Here is a 16,412-nt window from a genome sequence, read left to right as displayed (position 1 = left end):
TGCAGTGATGATCACTCACCTGTTCGAACTCCCGCACGGAATCAACTGGTTTCGAACCTCCTTCACATAGTTTCGCAAGGTTCCTGGTACTCATCACAGCGAACTAAATGTTGGTTGCTCTTCAACCACGATTGAAACTCACTCAGAGAACAGAATTCACAGCTGAACCGTCAAGGCCGTCGTACTGCCTAGAAAATTTTATTTGCTCCCAAAGGAATGAATGAATGTTTGCCAGGCCAACATTGCAACATCTTGTTGAGTTGTCCAGGTATATATCGTTTTGTTGTTTATGGATTTAACAAATTAAGTTTGTTTACTTTGGTTTCTGTGTTCTTGCTAATCCTGGAAAAGGGCAGACAAATGTCTTCCCCTCAGGGTAGAAACAAAATCTTCAATAGACGCACGTCACACCTTGAACGTCAAACATTATGGGCATTTCATGCATATTTGAGTAAATAAACTTTCCTCTGACCAACTCATAAATCACTTCACATGAATTTTAAATTCTTTAAAGGCACCTATAAAACAGTATCTCGTAGTTTTTCACAGTACTATGAGCGGCAGTGAACGTGTTTCTGAAGCAACCTCGAACGCTAATTTTTTACTCTCAAATTTGGTTTTAATCTACCCACTGCAGTTTGTGTGGGGTTGGTTAATTCGGATTCTGTAAGGCGATCAGTCAATTGTGAATGAAGGCTAGGCAGCCTGGCATTCATTTTCGACAACCAGGCGAAAAGAGAGGTGCCATAAAGCCTGGCCAAAATAGAGAGTTAGGTAGCTCATCGTTACCGAACGTTGTGTGCTTGGTAGGTGCCAGTGATATTTGTTGATTGTCCCCATGTAAGTGAATCCACCCTGTATCATTTGAATCCGAACGCACCCGATTGATTATGTCCATTGGAGTGAAACGGAAACAGTTGCGTAATGCGTCCTGTTTAAAAAACTGCCCACTGGTTTGTGTGGCTACACTGCTGAGACATCGCATGAAGAGGACAAACTAAGGATGTCTGAAGAAATAAAGAACGTCAAAAACTGATTATGGTTCCGTTTATTTGGGACGAAAAGCACTCAGGTCATGCACTGCAATTGTCAAGTCGGACCGAGACTGAAGTACGAAATGGCAATACTGAATGGGATTGCTTTTTGCTGTCTGCTCACAGTAGATACAATGAAATACGTAGCAGTCTACCGTCGGAACAATTGTCCATCCATTCAATAGGGGATTTTTGAAAATATCGGAGTACCCAAGGCTGAGCAACGTCAGTGATTCATGGATGACAGGGGAAAAGTGAATCGTATCGCAAAAATTTTGCGAAGCTATTCTTAGTGATACAACTTTTGCTGGCGTACTGATTGATCATCCAAGCCAGTTGTTCGATGCACTGTGCTATTTTTATCCAAGAGGAAAAAAAGGAAATTCGACCCGGCTGTTCTACTCACAGTTATAGGTCCTAGTTATGTCTCAAGGTCGTGTCAACTCTTTCCAGAGGGCGTTTCAGAGTTTCACATTTGCAACTATATGTTTTTTGCTGTCTAAAGGGAAGGCCTATATTCCAGTTGTCCCCCAAATGGCAGTACGCCTACAAAGATTGCAAAACTAGGTAACGTTAGCAACCGTCAGCGCACCGTTCAGTTCTGTCAGCAAACATATTCCAGAAAACAACCGTGAAGTTGGTTTAGCCTGCGTAATTTGCAAGATCATAGAGACAATGCTATGTATCCCAGTTAAGCGTCACTGGTCAGCACGAATTTCGCTAGGGTCTTTTCTGCGTAGCCAACCTTTCAGTAACCAGTTTTTTTATTGTGTTGCTCTTAAAGGATCCATTCCGTGTCCACAGCGTTTACATCATACGCTGGTGAACAACAGTGGGGAAAAGTACATGAAGTTACGGAAACAGATCGTTCAAACCGGGTTTGTGCCCCAAAGGGTTATGTGGTTTTTAGCTGTTATTTTTGACAAGCCTGCGCTAGCGTTTTCAAAATACCGTGCGCCACAAATCTGCAACCATGCGAACAAGGGATTTGTGAAAAAATTGGAATGCAAAGGGCAGAAAAATGTCTGGTTTGGACAGACACTCAATAATATCATCGAACTAGACAATCACCCTCAGACAGATGATAGGGCTGGATATCGAATCTGGGCTTTCAAAAGAGGTACCGGCACACAAAGACGGGCAAAAACAACGTTCCTGGAATTTTCGTTTTGATTTGGCCAATGTGTCTTCTGTGTACGCCACCAACAAGGAAGATCGTGACTACTTCTTTCTTGTATTTCGAGTATTGTTTTAACGCGAAGTCACTGAATGATTGCTGCAAAGGTGAATAACTTTTTAGAGTGAGGACGTTGAAACGATGCATATAGCTTCCAGATGATGACCAGGAGTTCCTTAGCTGCCACGTAGACACGGTGACTATATTAATCTAGGAAACTGTCAACAGATCAAGATATTTCGCAGTGTTTTTGGCGTTCTCAATAGTATCGTAGCATTTCGATTAAAACAAGAAACAGGTGACAGAAACTTGAAGAATCCAAGCATATAAACTGAACCCACGGTTTAAATGGTCACGGAATGAAACCAAAATTAAAGAGTTCTGACATTTTTGTGGTCGTACGAAGCTTCTACTCCTACTGGATTCGCAAATATGATTATAAGAAATTCAACCGAGTGACCTTGCCGACAACAAGCACATTGATTCTTAAAACGACGGAGATTTACTACCTTCGTGTTGAAAAAGTCGTCGCCATATTAGATCGACAAAAATCAACAATTTGGAAAATCAATTTACGTAGCTAATGAGGAAAGATCACGTTGTGCACAGCCAGCTGATTTGTCCAGAATGTTTTTTTCTTCCTGCCAAACAACCAAATCCATCAGATGAAGCATTTTAATGTCAGCTTAATGCCAATGAGTTGTCGGTGATGGGTATAATAAAAACAACGCTACAGACATGGAAGAATGATGCCTGTGTGTTCAACTCACTGTCGGTGCAGGAGATTCACCATTCCCAGTTGTTCGTACTCCAGTCTTAAAACGTCACACAGCAGACGCAGACACTTTAGGGAACTTAGAGGCATTTCAGTTTGACAGTAGTAGCGCCGCATCGTCAACCAAGAATGACAATCAGCGATGTTTTCCAGGTATGCAATACAACCGACTGTGCCTAAATCAGCATGCAATACAACCACTGGGATAGACCTCTTAAACCAGACAAATGAACAAACAGTCGTACAAATGAACACTTTTGAACCATTCTTGGCTTCACAGTTCGTCTTGCCTGTCTGTTGACCGTAGGTTTGGCCGACTAGGCTTGCGATGGTTTAGCTTGAACTTCAAATGCAAGCAGGGAATAATGTCTATGAAATTTCTTAGTTATAATGCGTTTGGGTGATGCGAATTTGCGGTCGAGTTATTTGTCTGATATAAAAATTGCACACATATAGTCAGTTGCCGATTTGGAATTCTTGGGCGCACCCCAAAAGCTGGTCTACTGTGGTGCAACTAAAACTAATCGTGACCAATAAGCATTCGAAAGCGGATCTTCTCTGTGATAGCTTAAACATGAGGAGAATTAGTAATCTATGACCAAAATGTGAGCAAACCCGGTAAACCTCCGGAAAAAGTCATGCAAAATCTGGTCAAAAGGGCGGAATTTTATGGAACTGGAAGATTTTGAGGTGAAGCACGAGTAATGATCGGAAGTTTACGCTGGTGATATAAGACGATCTGCTGTCATATGACCTAACGAAGCGCACAACTGTCCTTTACTGTGTACGATGACGTACGATGATGTAAAAAAAGTTGTTGTCAAATATGACAGCACTCACTAGGGTGTCATAACACCCACGCCCTGAGTGACAATACATATTTTTATATATGCACGTGTGGGACTTCGCACGCTAAGAATGCTAGAAATCTAAGCTATTAGTCTGAATCTCTTTCTGGATCACCAGTGTTTGGCATAATCAAACACATACTCCTGGATAAACTGTAAGCTTGCAAAGGAATTTTTCTCTCTTCCTTAGCGCAACACTAAGAATATGATAGACACATTTCAGGAGTTTGTTTCGAGAGATGCTCTATCAATTCTATTTAGGGTTTTGCAGATTTGTTCTCGTTGGGTAAAAAGTAAACTTCACAGCGGCGATTCGGCCTTAAACAAGATCAATATGAATTCTCGGAGAAGATTTGGTGAGCAGATTTCCAAGTTTTATCGGAGGACATTTTTTAACATCTTGGTCTATAGGCTTGGTGAGCAGATTTCCAAGTTTTATCGGAGGACATTTTTTAACGTCTTGGTTCTATAGGCTAGAACAGCAGAACTAGATAGCAACTGACCTATTTATCACAAACAATCCAGTTGACTGACTTTTTTCCAGTGACAGGGAAGGTTTATGAAGAGCTTGCTTGTTTCAGGGACCATCAACGCTGGCTGGTTTACCTATTCCCACTCACCGAATTTGTCCCTTTTGCTTAGGTACATTCTTCATGAATCAATGAAGTAAAACAGACTGGTTTTTGGGAGGGTTTCATTTCCAAACGCCTTCAACTTAAAAAGCGTTCTTTTAAGTTCGGAATCCCGTTTTCCATTTGGTGTCAAACGTTGCGTCTTTGCATCGCCCGAAGTTTTGCATTGTTATGAAATTGTGGCGTATAAACATACGTATTGAAAATAACCTTACCTTTTGACTGAATGTTACCAACGCATCAGTAGGAATTGAGATCCAGTATACTGGATAAATTGCAAATGATATCGTAGAAGTGTTTTCACGGTCCGTATCTCTGAGTAAACAGTAACTCTGAGTTTACAGTCTTCCAATTGGGAGCAAAATATTGTTTGACATCCAGATTGCACCACTTTTTTATGTATTCTGATTGAAGGACCAATACTTTATGACAGACATGATTAATTTCACATATTATCAGAAATCTGCAGACACCTGATGGACGCTTTACCAGGAATGCAGTACAAAACGTCGTACAAAGACAGCAGGATTGTTGGTCAACTAGTATGCCTAGTGGACTGTAGATATGCAGGGTTTCTGTGCTAAACACAGCCAATCCTGAATATCCGGAGGGTGCAGATTACTCTAGAGTTGCTCATGCGAACACAGCGCTTGGGTTCAACTGAGCAGTAGATAATTAAATTCATACGTGTCCCAATAGCGTGCACGTGACTTTTCCATCAAAATCATGGTTTAATCCGACATACTTCCATATTTAAATGTTTATCAGGGCGGGTCTCCGAAGATTCAGGCTAGAGTAGGTGGCCGGAATTCTTTCTTCTTCACATTTTCACGTTGCAATCAATAATAGCTTAGCTGTATTTCGTGCTATCCAAGTTGAAATAACGGCCAAAATATTGTTATCATAGTTAACTTCTTTGTATAATCGCGTTGCCAGTTTGGTTATCTATTGCAAACCATTTTGTAATCACAAGTTTATGGTTAATTTGACAAGGTTCCGGTCAGTTTATCACAGTGCTCATTCTCAGTCTGGGAATTCGCCGTTGGGTGGCGAACGTGACAGTTCATCGATTTTCTATCCCGCTACTTTGTGCGTGTGTACCGTTTTTCAAGTGAACCATGTTACCCTGTCATTTGGACTGCTAAGCGTTGCGCTCAGACAAACAAGCCTAACTCTGCTATGTGGCGTTACTGTATACCACGCATACTTAGTGGTTTAAATATGTAGTGGAATGGCGTAACGGTGCAGAAAGCGGAGGATAGCTGAAGAACCACATTACAAACAGTGTAATTACTGGTTGAGTAAAGCCGCCCCAGACTCTATGAAAGTACATAAATACGATCAGAAACATTACTGTGATATCGATCTTTGCGCAGAACCTAATCTATTTCGAATAGATAGGATATATATCTTGAGCACTGTTTGCCGAAGCCGTATTAAACCTTAATCGTCCTTATTTTGTGAACAGCCATCACATACAATTCTTATTAAGCATAACAGGTTGCTGTGAAAAGATATTAATGCTAGAGTTGCGGAGCAGTTAAATGAATAAGACAGCACGTTTTTTCTATTCCAAAAGATTCATTGTTCACAACAATGGGCAGAACAAAATTTCTAAAAAAACTGAGTATGTGTTTTGTGAAAAATTGCTAAATGAAGGACAGCTTTTCTAGAATTTCGACCAAAAAATAACCAACTCAGGGAAAAACACCGCAGATGTTAGTCTTGTTAGTAAATGCCATACATTTTTGTCAGCTATTTCTATATCATTTTATTGATTTAGAGTGAAATATTTGAGGCAGATTTAGTCATATGTTTCAGTATTCTATTGTTCTGCCAAGTGTTGCAATCTTCAATCCTAGAAAATACTAAATTACGGTCAACATACTTTCTAAATTCCTAATACGGACTTCACATTTATGGCCCGATTATTGCTGACACCAAACTCGTGCGGATGTTAGCGTATGAATCACTAGTATTCTTTTTTCAGCATGCTTGGTGTGAAAAATAAGTTGAAGCTAGTGAGAACAGATTTAGTCGTTTTCGACTGGGATTTCCCCCTGTAAGTGGACGCGAACCATGCAGGAGAGGAGAGAAGCGCGGCCCAGTTGTTTTGTCCTCATTAGGAATCAACAGCAATATGCACGAGAATAGCTTTCAAACTCCAGGCTGATAGTTCGAACACAACATTTCGGCCACAAGTTGCTAACCAAAATTATAACTTAGTCACATTTAGACGAGATACTCAAACTACTTCATTTTTTTGTCCAAATCATTAGCCCGATGGTCGCCTGTTGGAGGCATCCCTGACTCTCATTGAACAGAATCTAAACAGGGAAATAGGTTGGTTGAAATTGATTCAACAATGCAAGATGGTAAAATTGCATATAAATGGACCAGTAGGAATGCCTATACACTTATCTTGTAAACAGTGAATTTGCCCACCTAAATAATGAAATGCGCAGGTGTACCGAAGATAATTTTCGCTCGCCGTTTATCGGACAAATGCGGACATAGAATAGAAGAATGGATCTAAAATGCTATTTATTGTTACACACCTGCTCAGTAGTAGACAAGGGCAATGTTAGAGCTCTCAACCAGACGAAAAGAAGAGTCATTGGGCCAAATAACGAACGTTTCAGCTGTTCCGAATCTTTTTTGACAAATGACACTCAACAGGTTACGTCGGAAGCCTTAATCGGAATAATACGACGGTTTGTATCGATCAGGTGACTCACGTTTGGCTGCCGCAGTTTTCGTAGAGTCGGTAAGTACTCCTTAATTCTCTGGAATAAGCACTGCATCGTTACTGCCATATAGTTTGCAGGACATTCTCAAATAAATGAATATACAACCACAGATAAATCACGGGCCAGTATTTCAACTTTTAGATCTGTGTTGGACAATTGGCCTTCGTTGACTGTTGTCCTTAGGCAGGAACTCTGCCATCGCGTCAGATTTGCTCAAGCTGTTACTGTTAATTGGCACCTGAATGTAAATGGGCTACTCTGAGCCGTTGAGTTCCCTGCTTCTACTGCTGGATGTTGTCACGAATGCCTCTGTACAAACTACTTCGCCTAACTACTCTGTATCAAAGTCCTCCGACTGACATGCAGCTCAACTTCCAGCCTGTCGTTCGTGCATATATGGGTCAGGGAACAACAGTAATCAGTTGATGGCATCAACCTAGGGCACGTGCGATGCACATGTCTAGAGGAAATAATGAAACTCTGCTGTTTCTTGTGCCTCCAAACACCTTATGGTAATTTCTCTTGCATTCCTGTCAACGATACTTGGTAACCTCTTTATCGGCATAGGAGGCTGCCGAGCAATTACCGGTCCGGGTAACACTGTGGACAATGGAAATTCGGCAAGACCAGTAAAATATAGTGAATATTCCGTTTCGGAGGATCCAGAGTCCAATTCAAGATTTTGTTCTATTGGTATGGCAAAGCATTCATATCACCGAAAGTGTTCTGTACATGAAAAATTTTCAAAAGATGTTCGGCGAGTCTGTCACCATGATATGAAACGTGAAGCACACTCATTAGCGTGGGCACAGAATACCTTTCTCCTCCAGAGTTCAAGATAAGATCTTTTATAGCGTGTTATAAATCGGGATCAAGTATCTTTTTATCGTATCTTCATCAGCCGATGTGCAACAAATCACGCTCAAAAGTGCACACAAAAACAACAAACTAGAGAGAAATTAAATGTCAGATAAAGTATTGCAGTTTCCAGTCCAGTCAAAAGGCGTTTCTTTCCAATTCTTCACTAAAACCGCGGAAAATCCTATACAAACGCGCGCTGATGTTTGCTTCTTCCTGCTCAGCATTTGCTGATTATGCTTAACGAGTTTTACTGTCACACAAGTAAATTTTGTACATTTGGTCCGAGAATGAAAAGATATTTAAGATACGCTTTACATCCGTGATGTTCTGAAACGCCAAGATAGTCCTCAATGAATTCTTTGAAACAGGTCGTGAGCCGCAAAATGTCCAAAGTTCACTGTCAGCTGGATGACATCGGCATTGCTTATTCATATTCGCATAGGTTTAACCGTTGTTGAACAAAACATCTGAAGGTAAGGGAATCAACTGCATTGGTCATACCTTGTGGCACCCCTGGACGGCCATCAACTGGTAACAGCAGGTTGAACGCATTGAAGAAGCAAAAATGTTAGCTTCGTTCTGACAATTTGTGCTTTGTTAGGAGACCAGAAAACCTCTGAATTTTGGTTGGTGAGAGACAGGAGCCGGATGGGCAGACAAAATATGCTTTTCTAACACTATTTGGTGTGGTTAAGCGGGTATTAATACCACATTTACATCGCTATGTTGAAAAAGTTCCATTAAGGCAAAGTACGCATTAAGCACTGAGCATTTTTACGGAATTTGGAATCGGCTGTTAGCAACAGGCTTCAATTAGGCACGCCGAAATGCGGCACTAAGAACAACCAAGCAAGATTATCCGTTGCACTATGATATGGTCGTGTGTAAACAGACGTAAACATCAGAAAAGCTCTAAATACTTAGTGGCTGAATTTTTGGCTGATGGAGTAAAAAATATCACTAATTAGGTATAAGGGGCCTTAATTTTTAAAAGAAGCATAAGTTTCATGTGCTTTGTATTCATAGATGTCATCTCACTGCGGAATCTTGTTTACTTCTGATGACGGGTGAAGGCTGTGTAAGCCTGTTTAAAAGCGAAGGGTGTACCTGCTTATACGCTGTTCCTACCCATCAAACTTGTCATATGGTGTGGATCATTAACCTTCTTCTATCTCTAAATAACCAGGGATGTTAGCAAAATATACTCACTGTCAAACTGAAATGGTCTCAAACGACAACTTATGTGATCCATAGCGGGATCATTCGTTTGAGATATTCGTCAACTGAATGTGGTGCACACAGGCTGCCTTATGTGTTCGTTTGTACGGCACTTCAGGTAGAGTAGCATATTTTTATGCCAGATCACAATACCCATAAGATTGCTGGAAACTCCTGGAGACTGGTTTTATTCTTCTTAAGGTACATCAACTAAAGGGCAGTCCTTGAGTTATTTTTGAACGGATTACTAATGCCAATTGTGCGCTCTATCCACTGTTCCTCGATCGAATAATTTACTTGCGAGCGATCAAGAACCTGATGGAAAGCACTAGCATAAATACTGGGGCAAAAGGGTTGCTGCTTTACGTTCCATGTTCGCGTGGGCAGGGCTGTATTTCTACCAAGGATGGGATGGCCTCGTGAAAAAAACAGTGTAGTGGTGCAACTGTCGTGTCAGTTTACAAAACATTTGTGACATTAACTTGACTTTATCCGAAGGAGAATTTCGAGTGCATTCACCTTCACAGGAGGAGGAAAACACGTTTGCAGATTGTGTGGTCAATAAGTTGACCTTGAAATACGGCAAGGTCGCTGGTTCAGCATGTGACCCGATTGACGGAGTAACACAACAACGTTTCTATGCAGGAAATGGTTGACGGTGTGCAACTCCGCTAATTAGCATATCACGAACGTAACATTTCATTACATCTCAGGTACTTAATAAGGTTATATCGGAAATGTTGACTTGTATTTTTAAAGCACCACCTTATATTCACGAGTCATGTTCAGAAACTTGTGTTTCTCACATGGTCAGCTGATTCATTACTGAGCGTCGACTTTCGCAAAAGATACTTCAGTAGTATCCGAGTGTTTGTTAAATGAGTACACCCGATGGACGTGTTTCTCACATGGTCAGCTGATTCATTAGTGAGCGTCGACTTTCGCAAAAGATACTTTAGTAGTAACCAAGTGTTTGCTTAATGAGTACATTCAATGAATACAAACAGTTTGTGGTTAGAAACAATGATGCTGAATTCCTGCAGATTAGACAGATTAAACTCAGGAGAAAGCCTTATTCGTGATTATAATGTTACCAGAGAACAGCTACCATCTCCAATGAACGAGTAGACAACCCGTCGCTGCAGCGAGTAACTTTGCAGATGATAAATTAACCTTGAAAATACACGATACTCGTCGATTAAAATTGGAATACTCAAGCTTATTTGCTTCAACCTAAAAAGCATCGATTTTTCACGGATCACACAGCCGGGGAGATTCGTTGTGTCGGGCTTGTTGGTATGCAAAAATGCATCAAAACTTTATGGTAATTGAGGATCTAACTGCTCGTTCTAACTCTTTCAGATCGGGTGTTACTTGGTGCAAGGATGGGACACTTGGGGAAATCATACTAGGCTTATGGTCGATGGCTGTTATGCTGACACAGGCTTCAGATGTGGCTGCCTGCATAGCTGCTACTGTTTAAGAAAACTATCAGGATACTCCCAAGTTTTTCTGCTTTTCTGCAAATGCTAGCGTTGTCATCACACATTACCTTGAGGCATAACCAAATCCTATAACTGTTAGCTATGGTAATACTAGCGACCTTGAGCCACAGCTGATGAGTCAAAAGAAATCTATGGCCAGTGGTACGATTATCAATAAAAAGTCAAACTCTCTGAGTATGGAACCCACCCCATTTGTAAGTAAACAGCTTCTCTAAGCAGACGGTTCACTGTAACACCCGGACATTATTGCACAGCTGTAGAAAGTTGATCACACAATGGGGTTCGGTTTAGATCGCACTGCAAACATTCTGTTGCCAGTGTCTAAAGCGCCTTGTATAGCACGAGTGCTTTGAAAGTATCTGATTTGTTTTTGCATGCTTTGTAGCGAGAATACAGTGATAGGAAGTACCGAATTTAGAGGAGACCACATTCCATACTAAAACGACAACTGCAACCATCTGTAGATATCGATGACTAATAAAGGTTTAACAAATATGGAGAGAAGGTTTTTATGGCATACTGGTCTGAACCAACTATCTGAGGACATCACATACAGGTGACAACGTGAGTTACAACCGAAGGTAAGTAGATTAATGTACCCTTATCAGCCATGAAGCATTAATGAGATAGAAAACTTACCCTGGTTCTTGGTTCACAAAGAATTGTTTCCGGGTTTATATTAAGCCAATGAAATGTTGAAAATTCTGTTGCCATATGATTAAGACAAACTCTTGTGCCATCGGGTTGTCTGAAAAGAATGACAAGCGAGCTGACAACTAAACGCTTACATGTTTTTAGCGCTCTTCTGTCGAGTCCAGTACGTGAAAAAATCAGTTACTTTTTAAGTTGACTCAGTCGGAATACGTCGAAAATGGCAGGCACTTTGGGGAAGTGGTTTGAGTCTTGGATGAAACGAACCGTGATGTATTTTCATGAAGAAAATTACTCACAAGTTTGCTGAAAACTATTCAGCAGCTTTATGAAAATATACTGCGATATCTCGAATATCGAACCAGATGAAACAGAGGCGGCCTGTGTGTAGCAAATTCAGTCAACGACATCATAACCGGGAGATTCACGTGAGTCCATCGTGAGAAACAAATTGACTTGCAAATCTGTGTATTTGCCGAAACCATGATATAATTTCGAAAAGGAAGTTTTCACTAGTTTACAGTATTTTAAACATGTTCTACATCACAAAATTAGGAGTCGGCTTTTAGTTCTACCTACATCATGCTACTATTCAAAACAGAATGCATATGTGTCAGTGCTTGAACCGCGGTTGGTCGAACTGTGTACAGCGTTTTAAACATTGCTGCGTCTCCGATAGTTTGCGGCCTAAGCACTGGGTAAAAAAGTCTTTGTGGCTTGTTAGACTAACGCGAACGCGTGCATTGTATATTAGTGATGAAATGGGAGCTTTTGTTTCACTTAAAATTCCCATAGAAGAATACCGTTGATTAGTTATTTTCAGGAAATAGTTTTGTTTTCGCTTAGCCTAAGCTTTTGGAGGAATTCACCCCGATTATCGCTCATGGGGTCAGCCTTGGGAATGAAGAACTGTTCTTTAAAACGTTTGCATACATACATGATAAGATCATCAAAAGTTGGTTTCTTTTCTAAATATGTCGCATACGTATTCTCATGCATAATAACTGAAAGATTTAGTTCTTATACGTATAAGCCGAGTTATGCCAAATTTAATTTGATGTGCACCTAATGCAAGTTTTGTGATCAGACTAGACCATTTTTGGACGCTACTCACAAATCAGTCAGAGTAGGCAAAGAAGTCATTGGTATGACGACTGATTCTAGGACACGCGGAGGATTTTCCCCATTACTTTGGCGCGGACCTGAATTCTGCAAATCTCACAAAGATCTACAACCAAAAAGATCTAGCTACCAAAAAGGGTTTGCAGCAACACATTCAACCTGGGGGACGAGTAACTCATTTCTAAAGCAGCGTTAATGCGAACGGCAGCCTAGTATGATCACAAGGGAAACAAAATAAATACCTGTTCCCCCACAGCACGTGTTATTACACAAAACGAAGGGAAACATCAAGGTATTCGGTTTGTCCGTAATTAACGCTGTCAATTTATGCAATACTCTACAAACAAGGCATTTTTCTCCACGACATAGCCCATAGCAATTAGTCCTGTTGACATCGTGATCTTTTGTATTGCGCGCGTTTTTGGACACAGGTTGTATGCAAATCAAGCTAATGAATTGTTTTCCCCAGAGGACCTATCGTAAACAAGTTTATGAAAAGGTTTTTGGTGATTGTGCCAACGAGGTAAGTTTGAAAGGCTCGAAGCAAATGAAAGCTTGATTTGGTAGACTTGCCGGCGTGTTGAAATGCCACGTATGAAAATGACAGCGAGGTCAATTGGGAAGTAAACACATGTGGCAATTTCTTTCAGACGCAACCTACAGGGTTTTGGTCAGCAGTTCAGGAATTGTGAATCAGTATTGTATTTTTTACCCACTTTATACAAACAATTCTAGTAAAACATCTTTTCCCACCGGGTTCTTATACAACAAATTGGTATGTCGAGTTGAAGAACTCTCATTCACAGTCACTCCACGCACGTGCTTGATAAAAGCGACCAAAGGCCACTTTAAAGGGTAAAATAGCACGTTCTGAAAACGTATAAATCATTTCATTCCCATGGAAAATGATTTGCCGTCTGTGAAAATGAAAGTTTTTTTAAATGAAACATGAAGCTCAAGGTGACAGAAGGATATGCTGCTCATATCTCCATCAGTTTCATTTATCTACATCAAGCTACGCAGTTGGCACATAGTTTGGATGAAGTGTGCAGCATATCATCCTTTCTGAATAGCCGAATTTTCCGCACAATCGTTTTACATTCGACTCTGAACAGTCGACTATGGCGTTTACAAGTCAGATTTCTTAGTAAACTGACGCCCACCTAGACAGTGTTGTGCGAAGTCTAGGTTGAGGCGACTTTGGAGTAACGTGAATTTGTAAAAATGACCGTTTCCTGATGGCTATCCAGGACTGGTAGTGGATGAAAAGTACGACTCGAACGTCTCACAGAATGAAGTCTATTCCGCCAGACTCCCGACGTAAACTGTTTAATTTCATACTTCTAAGTGTGCATTGTTGTATGCACCATAGTTAAAATTTTTGTCAGGAACCTGTGTGGAGTTGCTTAGGTCGGTTGCTTCAGGCCTTCAAGTCTCACTGGAAATTTGCGGCACCGGCTTGGTTTTTTACATCATACCCACTCCTGTTTGTTTAATGAGTATTTTACCAGGTAAAAAAGAATCCATTGGTTGATCGAATATTATTCAAACAGAATGATACAAGGGAATACAGAAAAAATTAGGCGCAGTTAAACCAAATTCTGGTGTCACCCTAACCACTTTGAGTGAAAACTTTTACGCATCGTTTCGATATTCTGAAGAGTAATATATCAGCAACATTTATACTTACCTTTTATCGTTCAGCATTGAGGCTGTCGACCTAATCGGTCCTGGAGTCATAGATACCAGCGACCTTACTCGATTCGAACTCCAGTATACTTCAGGAGTTCACATCGCAGTTGATATCCAGCCAGCTAGCCGCTAACTGAAATACATTGTTGCCACGCAACAAAAAACTAACTACTTTGGATATATGAGCTGCGTATATTGTTTTATGTCGTCGTAATATCACCTCTCCGTGTCTGATGCTGACAGTTACTAAGACAAATGCACTCGATGAAATTACTGAACGGAGATGCCATGAAATAAATGGTGCAACAGTTAAATCAATAATGCATTGAAGCGCCAGGTGGATCGATGCGTCGGGCGTACCTATGTGCCATTGTAGTGCTAACCATTGTCACATCGGTCTGCACACATCGCAGTTGGGACCACCGGCCTGAAGAAATGTCACTTCAGGACATCCTGTGGTACGACTGTCCGATCGTGTGATAAGACACTGTTATTGTGACTCGGAATAACAAGCAACGACAAGAACCCAACAAGGCAGACTAGTGCAATCCAACATTTTGGCAGTAGGTCTTTTGGGTTTTGTTTGTCTTCTTTCATTTCTGCCAAAGCCGGGAGTTTCAAGATAGGCTTGAATGTACAATCGTTTATACCTTCCTAACCACTATTCTACTGAAAACCTAATCAGGAAATTTGGCAAAATGATCGGTATGGTTCCTTAAAATTTTCACCAGCCTACACCGAACACACATTTTGTATTTCCCGACCCAATGGACCTACTGCTGTTTTAGTTTTGTAACGAATATGGTATGACCTAAGCGACACAGGCCACTTTGTTTTCAATCAACATAGAGGCCCGAAAAGAACCTGAATTCCTACGGTCGTGAGAGTTACGGTACCTTAGTTACGAGCTGGAGCTTCTACATGAATGAATAGTACTAGGAATTAAAGCTGTGCACAAAGCCTCAGTGTGGACTACAGTACTATGCTCCTTTTTACATAGACCGCATGCAGCAAAGTCTTCTTAATGAAACCACATTCAAATTATTGCTGTATTGTCTGCCATCACTCGAACACAGTACCCAATACTGAATTGTTTTGGAACTGGAGGCAAGCTTATTTGATTGTAGTTTGTAGCGAGCATATGAACTATAGTTGAAATCCATCTATACGGATATTTAGGGTCACAAAAACGCAGGTGACTTATTAACACTGCAAACCGAAGGAAGACATAGGGGCAATAAGCAAAGTACTTTTTAAATAACCTGCCAATGTACTCCGACTTTCAGAAATAAACTCTGTGCGCCAAACTGTGGGACTGTGAGTTTGAAACCGCTAGTAATTCACCAAAAACCTGAGAAAGTTTCAGTCGGTCAAAAAGCATAGTGAATAAAACATCCCATCTTAACAATTCAGCGCAGATGCATTGCACACACTTGTCATTGACAGGCTGAGTGAGTAAAACAACAATCAAAGTTTATGACAATGTAAAAGCTTCACTATCAGAAAATGTGTAATACTTGACTTGTCCGTTCATTGATGTTCTGTCAGCAAAAACCAACCGGCAACTCAAAGTCCATCCAAACATTTGAAAGACGTGTATCCGGTGTGTCCAAACAACAAGCACCTCATTGATATGCCTCATTTGGTCTTCATAGTATGCTCATTTTGCGCTGAAAGCAAGGAGGCCATTCAAAAGTAATCATTTCCTGGCTAAACGTCTGTTGAGTGCCCTTGAGTTTTGCTGCTCCTTTATCTGTAATTTGAAGCCACCCATCCAATCAGCACACTTTCCTTGTTAATTATCTACATTGGGTAACCTTGCCTCCTTGTCTACTTAAGGGAGCTTTGTCAGATATTTCCAGGGAAACCGCCAACTGTTTGCAAATTCTCATCAAAAATGTACTTTACATTTATTTCAGAAGTTAGGACACTGTGACTGCTTGAAGTGAAACTATCAACTGTCCAAATGTTGGTTCATTCCGAAGAGAAAATGTATTCTTAGTGTCCGAAAAGGATTGAACTACATACCTGAATAGTAATGAAAATCGAGACTCCGTGGGGAGGGAGATGGACGCAATTAAGATGACTGCACGAGGATAAGAGGACGATTGCTCAAACGAGTGTCACGTGAGTATGTAATTTACAAA

The sequence above is a fragment of the Opisthorchis viverrini genome (genome assembly GCF_000715545.1).
Source record: "Opisthorchis viverrini unplaced genomic scaffold opera_v5_1, whole genome shotgun sequence".
Taxonomy (NCBI): Eukaryota; Metazoa; Platyhelminthes; class Trematoda; order Opisthorchiida; family Opisthorchiidae; genus Opisthorchis; species Opisthorchis viverrini.
Note: the sequence above shows the minus strand (reverse complement) of the source record.